Genomic DNA, 17,927 nt, shown 5'->3' with positions numbered 1-17,927 from the left:
TGGCAAGTTATTATTGGTTAATATGAGTCCCTCTAAATGAGAATTCTCTCTTCTAAAATTATGTACAGGGATTTCATCTCTTTATACTCCAATGATAGGTTTCTTCATATATTAGAAAAAGTTGAATGAAATTCAGCCGTTGGAGATGCTCTAAAATTAAGATCCTAGACTCTTTTAAAATATATTATTATATTTTTTAATTTATTATTCAAACTAAGTACCTCATTATTTATATGAAATAACACAACTGAAGCTTTGTTCTTTATTAAAAGATTTAACTATTCTATTGATTTATATAATTTTATTAAATTTATAATTAAATTTTTATATTTTTTAAATTAATTTATGTAGTGTTTTTAATTTTTTAATTAAATCTTTTTTAGTATAAAAAATATTAGAATTAATTAAATATTTTTTTATAAATTAAAAATATTTATAATTAAAATTTTAATTAAAAAAATTAAATGCCTCACCATATTTTTACAAAAAATGCCGCCAAGAGTTGTCAATGGTTTTTATTTTTATAATTGGCTCTTGTCTTGATCATTAGTTCTATTGGTCTAATTTTTAAGATTATATTATAACAAAATATTTGATAATAAAAAAATAAAATAATCAAAATTTATTTATTTATTTTTAGATAAATTTTGGTTTTTTTTTTTATTTTTCTAACATTACCAATATTATAATTACTTTTACTTGTTGTTATCTCCACAATTCTCTAATATTTCAAGGATACGATATTATTAAACATCTGTCTTAAAAATAAGTTTCAATAGTAATATATAAAAAAAAAATATTTCTCTTGAATTTATTAAAAAGATAAATCTTTTATATTTATAATAAACTAAATAAATTAAAATTTTTTATTTATTATACTTCTAACATGTTATAAAAAGACATTTTATCTAAATATATATTTTAAGTATATCTAGCTAGTTGCAACTATGTTATTTATATATATGCACACATGAATTCATATTCAATACTTGTCTTCAAGTTTTGCAATCATCAAAAATTAAAAAATATGAAGATTTGGGAAGTGGCAATAAGGTTTATAAGTGTAATTTCACTGTTTTTAATGGCTCAACAAAACTATCCAGAAGATTATCTAAAAGTTCACAACGATGCACGTGCAAGTGTTGGAGTCCATCCATTAGAGTGGAACAGCAAAATGGAAGATCTTGCTCGTACATACGTAAATAAACGCGCTAAAACCTGTAAATTAAAACTAACAGGTTGGAGTAAGATATATGGCCGACTTTCTATAAAAGATTCGCGACCTATTACTGGAGCAGATGCTGTAGTTCGTTGGGTGAAAACGAAAAAAAAATATGATTACAAATCCAATTCTTGTACTACTAAGAGCAATTATACTTGCCTTCCCTATGTTCAAGTTGTTTGGGGTGGAACTATTGCGCTAGGTTGTGCCAGAGTCAGATGTTACGATATTAAAAAAGGTATTCTTATTAGTTGTTATTATTATCCTCGACACAATTTTCCAGCTCAACGTCCTTATATATTACCAAATATTTCTGTTACCAAATAATGCTAAGATGACAAAAAAAAAAGTTAAAAAATTATTGTAATAATAAATGAATATTAAATATATTCTTGCTACTTTTCATTAATTTGTTTTGGTTGCCATATATTTTCGTTACTTAAATTATCAAATTAATTAAACTCATCGCCTCCCTTGCATATACATGAATTTAATTTGGCTAGTCTATTAGTACAATATGATTAAGTTGTTGGTCTTGCATAATAGGTTTGCCAAAAGCTGATTTGCCTTATATATGTATGTGTGTTATATATGTCACCATCTTTAATTTCATGTAATAATTTTTTCTTCTATTTAAAAAGTATGCGATTACTATTAATTTTCAATTATTAAAGTACTTATATTCATAATGATGTATGTCCTCGATTAATTTAATAATAATCAATTTAAAATTAAAAAATATTATTGTTTCTGCAAAAAAAATTTTACTACATAAAGTTAAAATATCAGTTTCACAAAAACTAAAGTAATTGAAATTAAATTTGATCTTCACGTGTGTGCAAGCCTGTGTATACTCTATATATTGAGACAAAAATCTCATAAAACCATTTCTATCTTTCAAATCTAATACATTGACTTGTTTATGAATACAGTGTTTTGCTTAATTGATAAAAATTTCATATGAGATTGCAGGATTAAGAACATAATAGACCCTACTTTATAATAATAATTAAATTATATTTGCAAAAATTTTGATCAATAAATATATACTGAATTTCCTATATTCATTTTATTTTGGATAAAATGGTCTTTATCTAAAAGAATGGACCTTTTAATTTCTAATAAAATTATTTTGGAATAATATGATTTTTTTAAATCTTTAAATAATAATAAAAATTAGTATTGTGAGATTTTTATTACAGAAAATAAGTCACCAACTCTATCACTTTTTACAAATGCCAGCCATTAAAATGGATTAAATTTATCGGGCAGCCCGTTTAACTATTTAAATAGGTGGGTTTTAACTCTAAAATTAAGTCCTTTTAAATTTTAGACTAAACGGGTTGAATCTGATTAACAAAAAAAATAACGGATTAATTAAACAAGCCCGCGAGTTAGACAAACGACACATTTATTTTTATTTTTACATTTAAAAAAAATAATATTTTTAGTCGATATTTCTTCCAACCAGCACCGAAAATTCAATCCATCAACTAAGAAACTACAGTTTAAAATATATATTGATTAGAGAGGCTTGCAGAACACCTCAGCTTAATGACTAAAATGGGTTGTTGGATGTGAAATGTTTATGATATGATTTAAAGGTTGCAAAAGTTTGTGAAAGTTTTGCTTATGTAATAAGCTATTTAAAATAGATACCTCTCAATGATTGAACTGAACTTATTTAGTTTTGGGGAAAAAAAAAAGTTTAACTTGACATGTCAACGATAGTGTACTACTTATGATGATCTCTATCATCAAACTTGCAAATTATAAAGTTATTTTCTCCAGCACCCCATCTTTATATATAAATTGTAATTCATGTCATTTGTTTATAAATTAATTCATGTCATTCAAAATTAAGTGATTTAGAATTAATTAGAGTAATATAGCATCCATGTGGCTCCAATATAATAAAAAAATTATTAATAATAAGTTAAATAATACTATATTTGAATATAATGAAATAATTGTAATCTTATCTGATCAGACAATTTAGTTGATGAGGACCAGCCAATATTACAAAAGACAAAGCAAAAGAACCCATTTGTTTATTGCTTTATTTGTTTTGGTAGTAAAGCAAAATATATTCCAAAACTTTATATTACATCCCTTATAATATAAATTAAAGCACAATCAACCAAGATCACTAAGCATGACCATAAACATAAACATTTATTCCCAGTTAATCACCGTCCCTTTTAACCATATATAATTTTTTAATATTAAATTGTAGTCCACAACCGTCATTATGATCCCATTATTATTATTATTATTATTATTATTATTATTATTATTATTATTATTATTATTATTATTTCCGCTTAATTAATTAGTATTATAGAAAGATTTGGATATAAAAAATACCACGTGTACAACAAATATATCAACTCATATATTTTTATGTATAAATACATATATAATTTAATTCATTTTTAATGTATATTAATATTTTAATATATATTTTATACAAGTGTTTGATTTTATAGTTAATTGTTTTTGTACACTTAGCATAATTGTTATATGTATCATCACATATTTTTTTCCTTACAATTTTTTAATACAAATTTAAATTCATGTATGTTCAATAGTTCATAGTAAGGAAAAGAAGGAATGTTTGAATACTTTCTTTATTGATACGTAATGCCAAAAGGTATGAGAAATTGATGATAAAGAGGTGCACCCTTTTAGCTTTATTTAGATGGAGACATGTTTGTTAAAGAAGCTTCTGCTAATAAAGGAGTGATTATGCTGAACTTTTAATTAAGAGAGCTGTATATTAGTATATATGATTACATTAATCTTTTTTTATTGATGGATTAATATCCACTAATCAACCATCTTGCCAGCCTAAATATGTTACCCGAATAAACTCACTTTGGTTTTCAAAAAATTTAATTTTTACAAAATAATTTTTGAAAATTGTTTTAGGAGATGTGTACTCTAAATTTAAATCTAGATATTGCCCTATCACATTCTTGTGCTGCAACCTTTATAGAAACTTAAATTTTATTTCATACTATTAATTCACCAAAAATATTTAATAATCAAAATAAATTATTCAAAAATAGTCGAAATTTATTTTATTTAATATTTATTAATTATCGCAATAATTAATAAATATTAAATAAGATAAATTTTGATTTTTTTTTATCTTCTTAATATTATCAATTAATTCACATTGTATCAAGACGTTTAGATAAATAAACTTTATTTATGTACATCAACCCCTAAACATCACACGTATCACAACTAGACACTACATTTTAGTAAGTAATAGATAACCCTACAGAAATTCAAAATTAAAAATTCAATTCTATGTGTTTTTTTATGGTATCTCTTAATCTGTAAATCAAAAATTAATTTATTGTAATCCAATTCTATTTAAAAATTTATTATTAGCTAATAAATTATTACATGTATAAAACGTAATTCGAACTTCCAACACTTATTTAAATAAGCTAATGAATTAATTACTAAACATTTCATTAGCCTTAAAATTATACTACAACAAATACAGAAGATAACGTCTGAAAATTAGCAGCCGTTTACTAAAACCGTTGCAAATTGACGAGATAGCGACAATTCTGGTCGCAGTTTTGCTTTTACTGTAAAAATTGATCAAGATAACAACAATTTAAATGTTCCAACCGCTGCAAATTAATTTATTGTATTTATTCCTTCTCTTCTTTGATTCTAGCAAATTTTACCCTACTAAATTACAAATAAATACAAAGTTATATTTGGTATATATGTGTTGTTTTATCAAAGGATCGGACAACCATGACAACATAATAATAATCCCCCTCTAAGCAATCTCCTTTAAAAAAGCTCTTTGTTGTTCAAATAAAACCAAGATCCTCGACTCTTTTAAAAAATATTATTATATTTTTCAATTTATTATTGAAACTAATAAAGTGCCTCATTATTATTATGAAATAGCACAATCGAAGCTTTATTTTTTATTAAAAAATTTAATTATTCTCTTGATCTATAAATTTTATTAAATTTATCATTAAAATTTTATATATATTTTTTAATTTATCTGTATTTACCAAATTTTTAATTAAATTTCTATATTTTTTTAATTAAGTCCTTATACTGTTTTTAATTTTGTAATTAGATTCTTTTTATCAAGAACTTTAAAATTAATAGAAGATTTTTTATAAAATACATGCTGTCAAAAATTTAATTAAGTTTTTAATTATAAATATCTTTAATTTGTGAAGAAATATTCAGTTAACTGATTCTAATATTTTTCTTCATAAAAATAAACTAATTATAAAATTAAAAATAATATAAAAATTTAATAAAAAATATAAAAATTTAATTAAAAAATTGATAAAACTATAAAAGCAACCGAATAGTTAAACCTTATTAAAACAATAATAAATTGAAGAGACAAATTAAGTGCCTCACGACATTATTACGAAAGAGTGCCGCCAAGGGTCATAAGTGGTTTTTAGTTTTATAATTGGCTCTTATCTCTATCATGAGTTCCGTTGGTCTAATATTTAAGATTATATTATAACATAAATGTTTGGTAATAAAAAAAAGTATAGGAAGATAATAATTTTAATGTACAATATATACAATAAAAAAAAAGATATTTAAATCATATAATAATTAATTTAATTAATTTTTAGTAATTATTTTTTTGAATTTAAACAGAAATTAAGATTTGTCTCAGAATTAGTTACGTTCAGACCGCAACCCCCATCCCACTTTTTGCATGTGATTTCACGTCTTTGACGGTTATTATCTTTCATTTTTACCGGTCTGTCGCCACAAGCAACAAACGCCACCACCGCTCATTAGAACACAGCCTGACGCCGCGCTGCCACCGCAGCCTAGACCATGACCCAACGCTGCCTTGGTCATTGCGGTCATCCGAGCATCCCCGTCGCGCACAAAGAGTGGTTCAGGTCGACCAAACAACATCAGATCCTTCTGCAGGCATTCCTTTCTTCTCCGATACGCACAAAGAGAGGTTCAGACCGACCAAAGAATATCGGATTCCTCCGCAGGCCTTCCTTTCTTCCTCGTCGCCATGGCCATATCTGGTTACCACGCAACTGGCAATTGTTCAACGCTGCACCTCCTGGATCCCGCCGCAGCCGCAGCCGCAACCGGGGAACGGCTGAAGTCCCTGTTGGCACACCGTAGTAGGAAGTCCGAGAATAGGAAGTCCCATAATGTAGCCCGGTGTTGAAGATATTAAGAAGGCGAGTGCTTTGTTTCATGAATTTAAATGCTGGATGTTCAATTCACTAGGTATGTAGATGGTTATTTTAATTCTTAATTGGATTGTTATTTTGTTTGATTCAAATTAATTATATATAATTAACAAATGTTGGATGGTCATTTCACTAGGTAGTCGGATGATTATTTTAGTAACTACGTGGATAGTTGTTTGATGACTGGTGAGGAATCGGAGCTTCTAACGCCGGAGAGGTGGGATGATTGATGAGGGTGGGATAGAAGACGGTTTTGGGTAAATTCCTTTGGTAAATTAGGGTTGGGATGGTTAATTTTTTGAAATAGCTGTTTGAGTTTCTTTTTTTTTCTTTATATTGGGTCAAATTCAAAATTTATTGTACACACTGTCAATATTCCTCATTGTCTTTCTAACAGAGTTAAAAGAAATAGTAAAAAATACTCAAAATTTATTTTATTTAGCATTCATTAATTGTTGTAATAATTAATAAATACTAAATAAAATAAATTTTAATTTTTTTTATCTCTCTAACATTACAGATATTATAATTACTTTCACTTGTTGTTACCTCCACAATTCTCTAATACTTCAAAGATACGATATTATAAAATATCTGTTGTCTTAAAAATATATTTTAATAGTATTATAAAAATATATTTCTCTTAAATTTATTAAAAAGATAAATTTTTTATATTTTTAATGAACTAAATAAATTAAATTTTTTATTTATTATATTCCTAACATGTTATAAAAAGACATTTTATCTAAATATATATTTTAAGTACAGCTAGCTACTTACAACTATGTTATATATATACACACACATGAATCCATATTCAATACTTGCCTTCAATTTTTGCAATCATCAAAGATTTAAAAAAATGAAGATTTGGGTAGTGATAATAAGTCTCATCATAAGTATAATTCCATTACTTTTAATGGCTCAAAACTATCCAGAAGACTATCTTAAAATTCACAACCATGCCCGTGCAAGAGTTGGAGTTCAACCATTGAAGTGGGACATAAAGTTAGAAGATCATGCTAGTACATTCGTGAATAAACACGCAGAAAGTTGTAAATTAGGAAAGGGTGGTACTGGTGGTAGATTTAGCCGACTTGTTGAACAAAACTCGCGACTTATTACTGGAGCAGATGCTGTGGCTCTTTGGGTAGAAACGAAAAAAAATTATGATTACAAATCCAACTCTTGTACTGATAAGAAGAATTATAATTGTGTTCCCTATGTTAAAATTGTTTGGAGTGGAACTACTTTATTAGGTTGCGCCAGAATCATATGTCACGACATTAAAAAGGGCGTTCTTATTAGTTGTTATTATTTTCCTTCACACAATTTTCCAACTCAACGTCCCTATATATTACCAAACATTTCTATTACTAAATAATGTTAAAAAAAAGTCGTTACTTCAATTACCAAATTAATTAAGCTCTTCATCTGCCTTGCATACATGTTATATACGTATAAGAATTTAATTTGGCTAGTCTACTAGTACAATATGGTTAAGTTGTTGGTCTTGCATAATAGGTTTGCCAAAAGCTGATTTGCCTTTTGTGTACTTGTTATATATGTCACCATCTTTAATTCTCATATAATAATTTTTTTCTTCTATTTAAAAAGTATGCAATTAGTATTAATTATCAATTAAAATACTCATCTTCATGGTGATGTACGTTCTCGATTAGTTTGACAATAATCAATTTAAAATTAAAAAATATTATTATTTTTGAAAAGTTTTCACTACATATATAAAATTAAAACATCAATTTCACAAAAACTAAAGTAATTGGAATTAAACTTGATCCTCACGTGTGTGTAAGCCTGTGTATATTCTATTGAGACAAAAATCTCATAAAAACATTTCTAATTACTTTTAAATCTCACACATTAACTTGTTTATGAATATAGTGTTTTGCTTAATAAAAACTTCATATGAAGGCCCATAAGTATAATTTACGAAATAATACTTTTATCCTAATAAAATAAAAATAAAATTTTTTACTGTAAATTTTTCAGACATACCACTTGTTGAATGGACTATTTTTGTAGATTATTATATGAACCCTAAAATAAAAGTAAATATTCATTCTATACTTTTGTATTTTTTTATTGAATATTGGCAATTAGTAACATTTATTTAGTAATTTTTATTCTTGAAAATCATAAAAACGATGTTTGCAAAACGTCAGAAATCGTGAGAAGCTTATAGTTTTACATGCCGGTGGAAGTAAAAGTAATGTTAGAAGAGAAACTCAAATGGTAATTTTTTCTTATTGTCTAATACTATTATATTATCTCCATAAAATTAGCGTTTATAATTAAATTTGTTATTACCTTTAATATTTTATTTATTGTATTAGAAAAAAATTGGAAAAGCCTATATGTCGAAACAAGATTATTGTATCAATTTTGTTAAAGAAAGATGGGAGTTATGAAAGCATAGAAGGATAATGATTAGTCATGAGTGTTTGAATTTTTTTTATACGGCTGTATATTTTTTATTACATTAATTATGTGAATACTATAGTCAAATGCGATGTGCATTTATTTGTAGAAAAAAACAACAGAACATTTGCCTCAAGATCAAGAGCATGCTACCACTGAAGATATTCATTCAAAAGTCTTGGCTCATCCAGATGATGCGATTGGAAAAGTCAGGGCCAAAAGACAGGCCCAACACAACCTTCTCCTTCGAGACAACATAAGGAACTTGTTTCCCCAGGCACAAAAGATAGGCTCATATCAGTTAAAAAGTCCATTGGGCCTGTTAAGAATATCACTAATATCACCACTTCTAAGTCCAGGCCCATTACTAGTAGTAATGTTAAGGAAGCAACAAAAACTAGTGTTGGTGGTGGTGCTAAAAGTGTTGCCAAGAAAAGTGTCTCTTTAACTTCTTTAACAAATACTAAGAAGATTGTTGGCTCAACAAAGGTTGCAAAGAGTAGTTCCTCAACAAAGAAGGATGGTGAAGATATTATTTTAGAAAAGTCTGTGGTCCTGAAAATGGTAAGCGAGTCTGTAATTTTAATAATGCTACATGTTCCAGTGGTTTTAGTAAGTCAAAATGCATCTTTAGAGTTGTGAATTGCAAAAGTTCTAGCTAGCAGTGCATAGCATCTCGCAGATTTAGAGAGACAATTTCAAGAAGCTAAAGATCAAGTGATAACTCTCCACAAATTTTTATGACAGAAGTACGATGATGAAGTGCCTATCTTTTCTGATCATGTGCCACATATTCAGTCGGATTGATGCACCTCATGTCTTGTTATTTTAATCTTAATTTATATTTAGTACACTGTTATTAGAGATAATTTTATTTTCTGTCATATAGAATTATATAACTTGGTTTATTTTATTTTTTAACTATTTATATGAACAATGCATATTCTTTACAATTATTACTTAATTTGCTAATTTTATTTTGTTTTAATATTTATTATCGTTGTTTAACAATTTCAAAAAAAAAACTATCCAATTGGTATTCATGGCCGAGAGCTTTTTTTAATAAAAAAATTTAGTCACAGATTTATGTATTGTTAAATAGCCTATCAATATTGGCCACAGAAAAAAAACGTGAAAAAAAATCCAGCATGTCAAATATTTTTCGTACATGTTTTTATTTTGTCACAGAAAAAACCATGGCTACATGACCCACCAATGTTTAGCCACAAAAAAAATGTGGCAAAGAAACTAAGCTTGCCAATATTAGTCATGGAGAAAAGTGTGGTAAAATTGTACTTTTTGGTTACGTTTTGTTATTTAGGCACGGTTTGGAGTATGAGCAATATTGTGAAAACTATGGCTATTTAAATGTCTCCACAGGTCACAAAAGTGTAGCTAATAGACCAAAAACCGTGGCTAAATAAAAATGTATCTCCTTTGTTAGCCACGAATATCCATTCATTGTTAACGTGTTATCGCCACTGTTTTTCTTGTCTTTAGTCACGGTTTTTTCCGTGGCTAAAGCCCGTGTTTCTGGTTGTGCTTGACTCTTTTGAAAATATTATTATATTTTTCAATTTATTATTCAAACTAAGTGCCTCGCTATAATTATGAAATAGCACAACCAAAGTTTTATTTTTTGTTAAAAGATTATTCTGTTGGTCCATATAATTTTATTAAATTTATAATTAGATTTTTATAATTTTTTTTCAATTGGTCTCTATACTATTTTTAATTTTATAATTAGGTCACTTTTAATATAAAAAATATTAGAATTAATTAAATATTTCTTCACAAATTAAATGTATTCATAATTAAATATTTAATTAGGTCTTTGATCACATGTATTTTTAGAGAAATATTCTATTCATTTTAACAGTTTTGAAGGAGAAAAGCTCTACATCCATGTAAAAAAAATACATGGATGTTATCCAATTCTTTTTGGCTATACGCGCCTCCTCCAGTCTCTAAATTGTTTGTGATTCACGCGTTACATATAACATAAACTTTCTATGACCTTTGCTCAACATAAACTTTTTGCTGCAATCTAAACCTTCTTCTTCTTCTTGCATTATAGGCTTCGCCGTTTTCCTCTGCTAGTGTTTTCTTTTTTTGTTCTTCTTCTTCTTCTTTACTCGCGTTCTTCGTTATGGATCTGGATTGACTTCAACCTAATTAACTTCGTCATTCTTCTTCTTCTTTGTTTTCTTCTTTGATTTGGACTTCTGAATTGAAACAATAAATGAATCGAGTTCAAATCAGTTGAAGGAGGTTATTACATTGAGACAGCTAGGAAATGATTGCTGCATGCTATCACAATAATCTTAAACACTGAACAAAATAAAAGGAGGCCACCGAACCGAACAACATTCAGCTGGTGAATCAAAATCACAAAGGTCACCGAACCGAACAATGTTCATGTGGTGAATAAATGGTGATCAACTTTCAATCAACAAGAATAGTATTTCTCCTCCTCTTCCTCCTCCCCTTCTTCTTTCAAATTCGCGCACGTAGGTTTTTCTTCTTCTTTCGTTATAATCATCACCAACATTTTGCTCGGTTAAGTGGAGTTGCTCACTTTGATTCACTTGATTGTTAATGTGTTCAGTTGAGTCCTTGTGCATGTAGAAATATTTTTCTTACTGATTGAATGCTTATCACGTTTATTCATCACATGATTGGTGTTTGGTTCAGTGGTGTTGATCATTTCGGTTCATCTGATTATACTCAGTGAACGAAACATAATCCATTATATGAAATCAAATTCAAAACACCTCTGTCTACAATTTAGATATTATTAATTCAATTCATATTCAGAACACCTGCGTCCATCAATTCAATTCAATTTAATTTAACAATTGCATTCCATTCAATTCGATTGAAAAAATAATCCATTAGCAAAATATTGGTGTTGTTGGTGATGACGATAACGAAAGAGGAGAAGAAAAAGAAGAGAAGGAGGAGGAGGAGGAGGAGGAGGAGGAGGTATACGTGAATTTGAAAGAAAAAGATGACGTATACATATATTTGAAAGAAGAAGAAGAAGAAGAAGAAGAAGAAGAAGAAGAAGAAGAAGAAGAAGAAGCGCAGGGAAGAAGAAGAAGAAGATAAAGCGCGTGTTTTCACTTATCATTAATGCGCATGACTCTATTTGAGTTTGGGCTAACTTGGTTACACGATTATATGAATGTGTAGCGCATCCCTTTTTGAAATAAAAAAGATCTCACTACAAAATTAAATGTAACGTAGAGACCCAATCAAAAAATAAAAAATAAAATATAATTAAAAATTTAATAAAACTATAGATATTATCAGTTAATTAAACCTTACTAAAACAATAGCAAATTGAAGAGGCACATTAAATACCTCACCACACTATAACAAAGAGTGCCGCCAAGGGTCATAAGTGGTTTTTACTTTTATAATTGGCTTTTGTCTCGATTATTAGTTCCGTTGGTCTAATGTTTAACATTATATTATACAAAAATATTACTTGTATACTAAAATCAGTTATTAAAATTAATTATTAATATATTTTTGTATATATATATGATTTAATTTATTTTTAATATATATGTATATTATAACATATATTTTATATTGGTAGCTGAGTTTTGTAAACTCCGGTTAAATTAGTAGATAATTAGTCAATAAATTAGTTTTTAATAAGGAAGATTAGAAACACGAATATTATATCAAATTAGAATAGAGCTCATCGAAACGAGAATTTTGACACTAATTTCAAAGAAATCGGTCCAAGATTGGACCGAATGGGCCGAACCGGGCCCAAACCGGGCCGTCGGTCCAACCGGACCTATGAACAGCGTGAAAGCTGCGGCGAGAACAAAAGCTCCCGAAACCCTTACGGCAACCTTTCGATCCCCGTAACTTCTCCATTTGAGCTCCAATTGCCGCACCGTTTGTGGCCACGCGTCCACCGTGTCGAGCTCTACATTTCTACCAGAACAATTTCACTGGTAACTTGTTTAATCACTCTCAGCCTCCTTTTTCCCCAATTTTCAAATTTTGAATGATAAGGTTGAATTTCTTTGATTTTTTATGTTTTAGGATCCAATTAGCTTGAAAAAAACGTTCATTCTTACTTATGTGAAGCTTGGTAAGGTGAGGATACGATAATTTTATTTTAAATTTCATTGAATTTGAGCTTTGAGTATTAAATTAGATATATATGTGTTATAAATTTGTATTAGGTTGAAAATAAATAATTGAAACTTGAAATTGTGAATACAGGAACTTAGAGGAAGCGGATTAGTTAAGGTTTTGAGGGCTGTGTTCTTTTAGAAAAATTATCTTGGAATAATACTTGGGAATCGGCTAAGGTATGGTTTAGGTTTCTTGCATTTAATATATAATGTTCTGTGAAAACTTAGGCTAGCTAACAATAGGATAAGTTGGATTGCATGTGTATATTTAATACTTAGTATCCTATTGATGAACATGGTTGGTTTGGTGCTTGTTGATTAACTGGTGATTTGGTGAATTATTGATTTGAGGTATAACTATTGTGGAGGTTGTTGTGATAATGAGGTATTTTGTATTAAAAGCCTAGGATTTGTGAACTATGATTCTTAATTGAATTTTTGTTGTTGGATTTGAATATTGTATGAGTATAATTGTTGATCTGAGGTAGATTTATTGTGGTGATTTTTATGATGATGAAGAAGGGTATGTTGAGTTGAAAAGAATGGCGGTTTGGACCCAAAAAGGGTGGCAAAGTCTGAGTTTTAGAGGAGATGCTGCCGAAATTTTATAAAAATTAGATATTTTATTTATATGATTATTTAAAAAGATTTAGATTCAAAGGGTATATGGTTTGATTTTGAGTTATTAAGAAAATGAGCATGTTTTAAGTTTGATTCATTTAGAAAAGAATGAATTATATTTTGAATTGGAACTATTGATGGACGAAATGGGAGGTGTGATAATGAAGGATAAGGATTGAATATGATTGATGTATGATGATGAATGAGATGCGATTAAGAATGATGAGGATGTTGATGAATTATAACTGAATTATTTATATGGCTTATGAATTTGAATGATCTGAGATACGAGATTCCATGGATAAAGTGTCGTGGCTTGCCCTACAACATAAGTGTGACCAGGCACTATATAAATTCCCGGGAATGTAACCCCCATTGAGCAATATTGATTATTTGAGAAAAAGCTATGCATAGACTCTTGGGGATGCACGTCGGGGGGACAGTCTAAGTATTTTCAGACTTGTCGGGTTGGCTGGATAACCGACATACGAGCCTTATCAGCCATAGGACAGGCATGCATCATATGTATATTACTTGAAATACTTGCTTGTGCTTTAAGTGGGTGTGCCTAAATGTACTTGCCATGTTAAATGTATATTTGGTACCTGCAGTATTTGTAACCTTCTCGTGCTTGCCTTTATCTGTTTAAATGTCTATGAAATGCATGATGGTGTTGGAGGTATGGATGAATGGTAGTATGAGACTTAGATGTAAGATTAAGCTAAGTTAGATTTAGGTACTCTTAGAAAACCACCTTTTATGGCTTCTATTTAATACTTTAAGCTCTATAATCTGAGTGTCGGCATTCTAGGATTGCCTCTGGCATTCTCAGGACCTTATATATTATGTGTGTGGCACCTTTACCATACTGAGAACATCCGGTTCTCATTCCATACTATGTTGTTGTTTTTCAGATGCAGGTTGAGAGGCATCTCGTTAGGCGTCTAGACTCTTGAAACGGAGTAGTTACTGGGTTATTTTGTTATGCTATGATGTATATATATGTACTTAGTTTTCTCTCCACATAACTTATTCTTTTTGATCCTCCTAGAGGTGTATGGAAAGGTAGGATTTTGTTTATGTACATTTGGGTTTTGGATATGTATATATATGTATATATGTGTGTATATTCTCCGACCAGTCTTGACTTCGCAGGCTGAGTCAAGAGCTCAATATTTTGTATCTTTGACTCTCTGTTCCTGTTTTGGGTTACTTTACACTTGACAGCTGTAGCTTTCTTAGCACGCAAGTTAACTCATTTCTCGAGCGTTGCGCTTTTATTTCGCGATTTTTATTTCCTCTATTCTACAAGGCTCCTAGCAAGTGTAAAACTCTGTGTGGTAGGGTGTTACAATTTTAGTTACTAATTTTAATATACACATAATGTAATCGTATATTATAATTACTTTCACTTGTTTCTATCTTCAAAATCCTCTAATACTTCAAGGATACGTTGTTATTAAACATCTATTGTATTAAAAATATAATTTAATGATATTATAAAAAAATTTCTTAAATTTATTCAAAAGATAAATCTTTTATATTTTTAATAAACTAAATACATTGATTTTTTTTATTATACTCTTAACATGTTATAAAAAGACAACATTTTATCTAAATATATATTTTAAGTCCATCTGGCTGGTTGCAACTATGTTATATATATACACACATAATCCATATTCAATACTTGTCTTCAACTTTTACAATCATCAAAGAATTAAAAAAATGAAGATTTTGGTATTGATAATTAGTTTTATAATTGTAATTCCATTGTTTCTAATGGCTCAAAATTATCCAGAAGACTATCTTAAAGTTCACAACGATGCACGTGCAAGTGTTGGAGTCCAACCATTAAAGTGGGACACCAGATTGGAAAGTTATGCTCGTAACTTCGTGAATGAACGCGCTGAACGCTGTAAAATAGGACAGGCTGGTGTTGGTAAGAGATATAGTCGACTTTCTTTACAAAATTCGCGACCTATTACTGGAGTAGATGCTGTGGCTCTTTGGGTGAAAACGAAAGAAAATTATGATTACAAATCCAACTCTTGTACTAGTAAGAATAATCGTAATTGCATTCCCTATGTTAAAATTGTTTGGGCTGAAACTACTATGTTAGGTTGTGCCAGAGTAAGATGTTATGGTATTAAAAAAGGCATTCTTATTAGTTGTTATTATTATCCTGGATACAACTTTCCAGCTCAACGTCCTTATATACTATCGAACATTTCTGTTACCGAGTAATGTTAAGGAGACAAAAAAAAATAATTAAAATTTTGTTATTTAGTATTTATTTAATATTATAGTAATTAATGAATATTAAATAAGATAAATTTTAATTATTTTTTATTAATTTGTTTTAGTTAACATATATTTCTGTTACTTAAATTACCAAATTAATTAAACTCATCACCTCCCTTACATACAGATTATGTAAGAATTTAATTTGGCTAGTCTACTAATACAATATGATTAAGTTGTTAACATATATTTCTATTACTGAGATTTATAATTTTTCATTTTATAAACTCTTCACCATATTCTAACGTTGGTCTTGTATAATATATAGGTTTGCCAAAAGCTGATTTGCCTGATTTTGTACGTGTTATATATGTCATCATCTTTAATTTTCATATAATAATATTTTTTTTCTATTTAAAAAATATATAATTAGTATTAATTATCAATTAAAATACTCATATTCATGATTAGTTTGAGAATAATTGATTTAAAATTGAAAAATATTATTGTTTCTGCTAAAAAGTTTCACTACATAAAATTAAAACATCAATTTCACAAAAACTAAAATAATTGGAATCAAACTTGATTCTCACGTGTGTAAGCCTGTGTATACTCTATTGAGACAAAAATTTCTTAAAAACATTTTCAACTTTCAAACCTAACACATTGACTTGTTTATGAATATAGTGTTTTGCTTAATAAAAACTTCATATGAATGGACCCTACTTTATAATACTAATTAGATTATATTTGCAAAAATTTTCATCAATAATATATATATATATATATATACACTGAATTTTCTATGTTCATTTTTTTAAAGAATAAAGTGTTTTTTATTCAAAAAAATACTTTTTAATTTCTAACAATTATTTTAGAATAATATGACATCATTTTAAAAAATTATTAAATAATAATAAAAATTAGTATTATGAGACTTCTATTACAGAAAACAAGTCATCAACTCTCTATTATTTTCTACAAATGCCAATTTTATGTAATTTAAACATCATGCATCTCGACTTCTTTACATGAACATGCCATAAACAGGAACTGGTTGTCACATGTTTTGTGTTCTTCAACATAAAATTCCTTTCTTCTCTCTTTTTTCATTGATTCGACCATACCACTGTTTAATTACTGTGTCTTCCTTCTATACTATTTTGACCAGAATTAACCACGTATTAGTATTTTTTTCGTAATAATATTATGGAAATATAAATTTTTTAAAATTATATCGATTTTGTCCGATGACATTGTCGATTATAACACAAAAGATTTATAGAATCAAACTAACTTTTACATAAAGATTGTAAGGGACAAAAGTCTCTGTCGATTAAAAAGAACAAAATCTCTGTAGATAAAAAAAAATAAAAAATCTCTTTAGATTATATTATATTATATTATTTTTAATATGTATTTTATACGAGTGTTTGATTTGATGGCTAATTTTGTGTGTATACCTAATATATAATTATTATATATAACATTACATATATTTTTTTCCTTCAATTTTTTAATACAAATTTAAATTCATGTATGTTCAATAGTTCATTGTAAGGAAAAGAAGGAACGCATGAATACTTTGTTTATTGATACGTAATGCCAAAAGTTAATTATGAGAAATTGATGATGATAAAGAGGTGCATCTTTTTAGCTTTATTATTTAGATGGAGGCATTTTTGTTAAAAAAAGCTTCTGCTAATAAAGGAGTGATTATGCTAAACTTTTAATTAAGAGAGCTGTATATTAGTATATATGATTACATTAATTATCTTCCTTTGATTGATGGATTAATGTCCACTAATCAACCATCTTGCCAGCCTAAATATGTTACCGTACCGGAATAAACTAACATTTTGGTTTTTTAAAAATTCAATTTTTAACAAAATAACTTCTGAATATTTTTTCTAAGAGACGTGTAATCTAAATTTAAATCTAGATATTACCCCATTTCATTCTTGTGCTGCAACTTTTATAGAAACTTTAAATTTTATT

Source organism: Arachis duranensis, chromosome 4 (genome assembly GCF_000817695.3).
Source record: "Arachis duranensis cultivar V14167 chromosome 4, aradu.V14167.gnm2.J7QH, whole genome shotgun sequence".
Taxonomy (NCBI): Eukaryota; Viridiplantae; Streptophyta; class Magnoliopsida; order Fabales; family Fabaceae; genus Arachis; species Arachis duranensis.
This window is presented reverse-complemented; position numbering follows the sequence as displayed.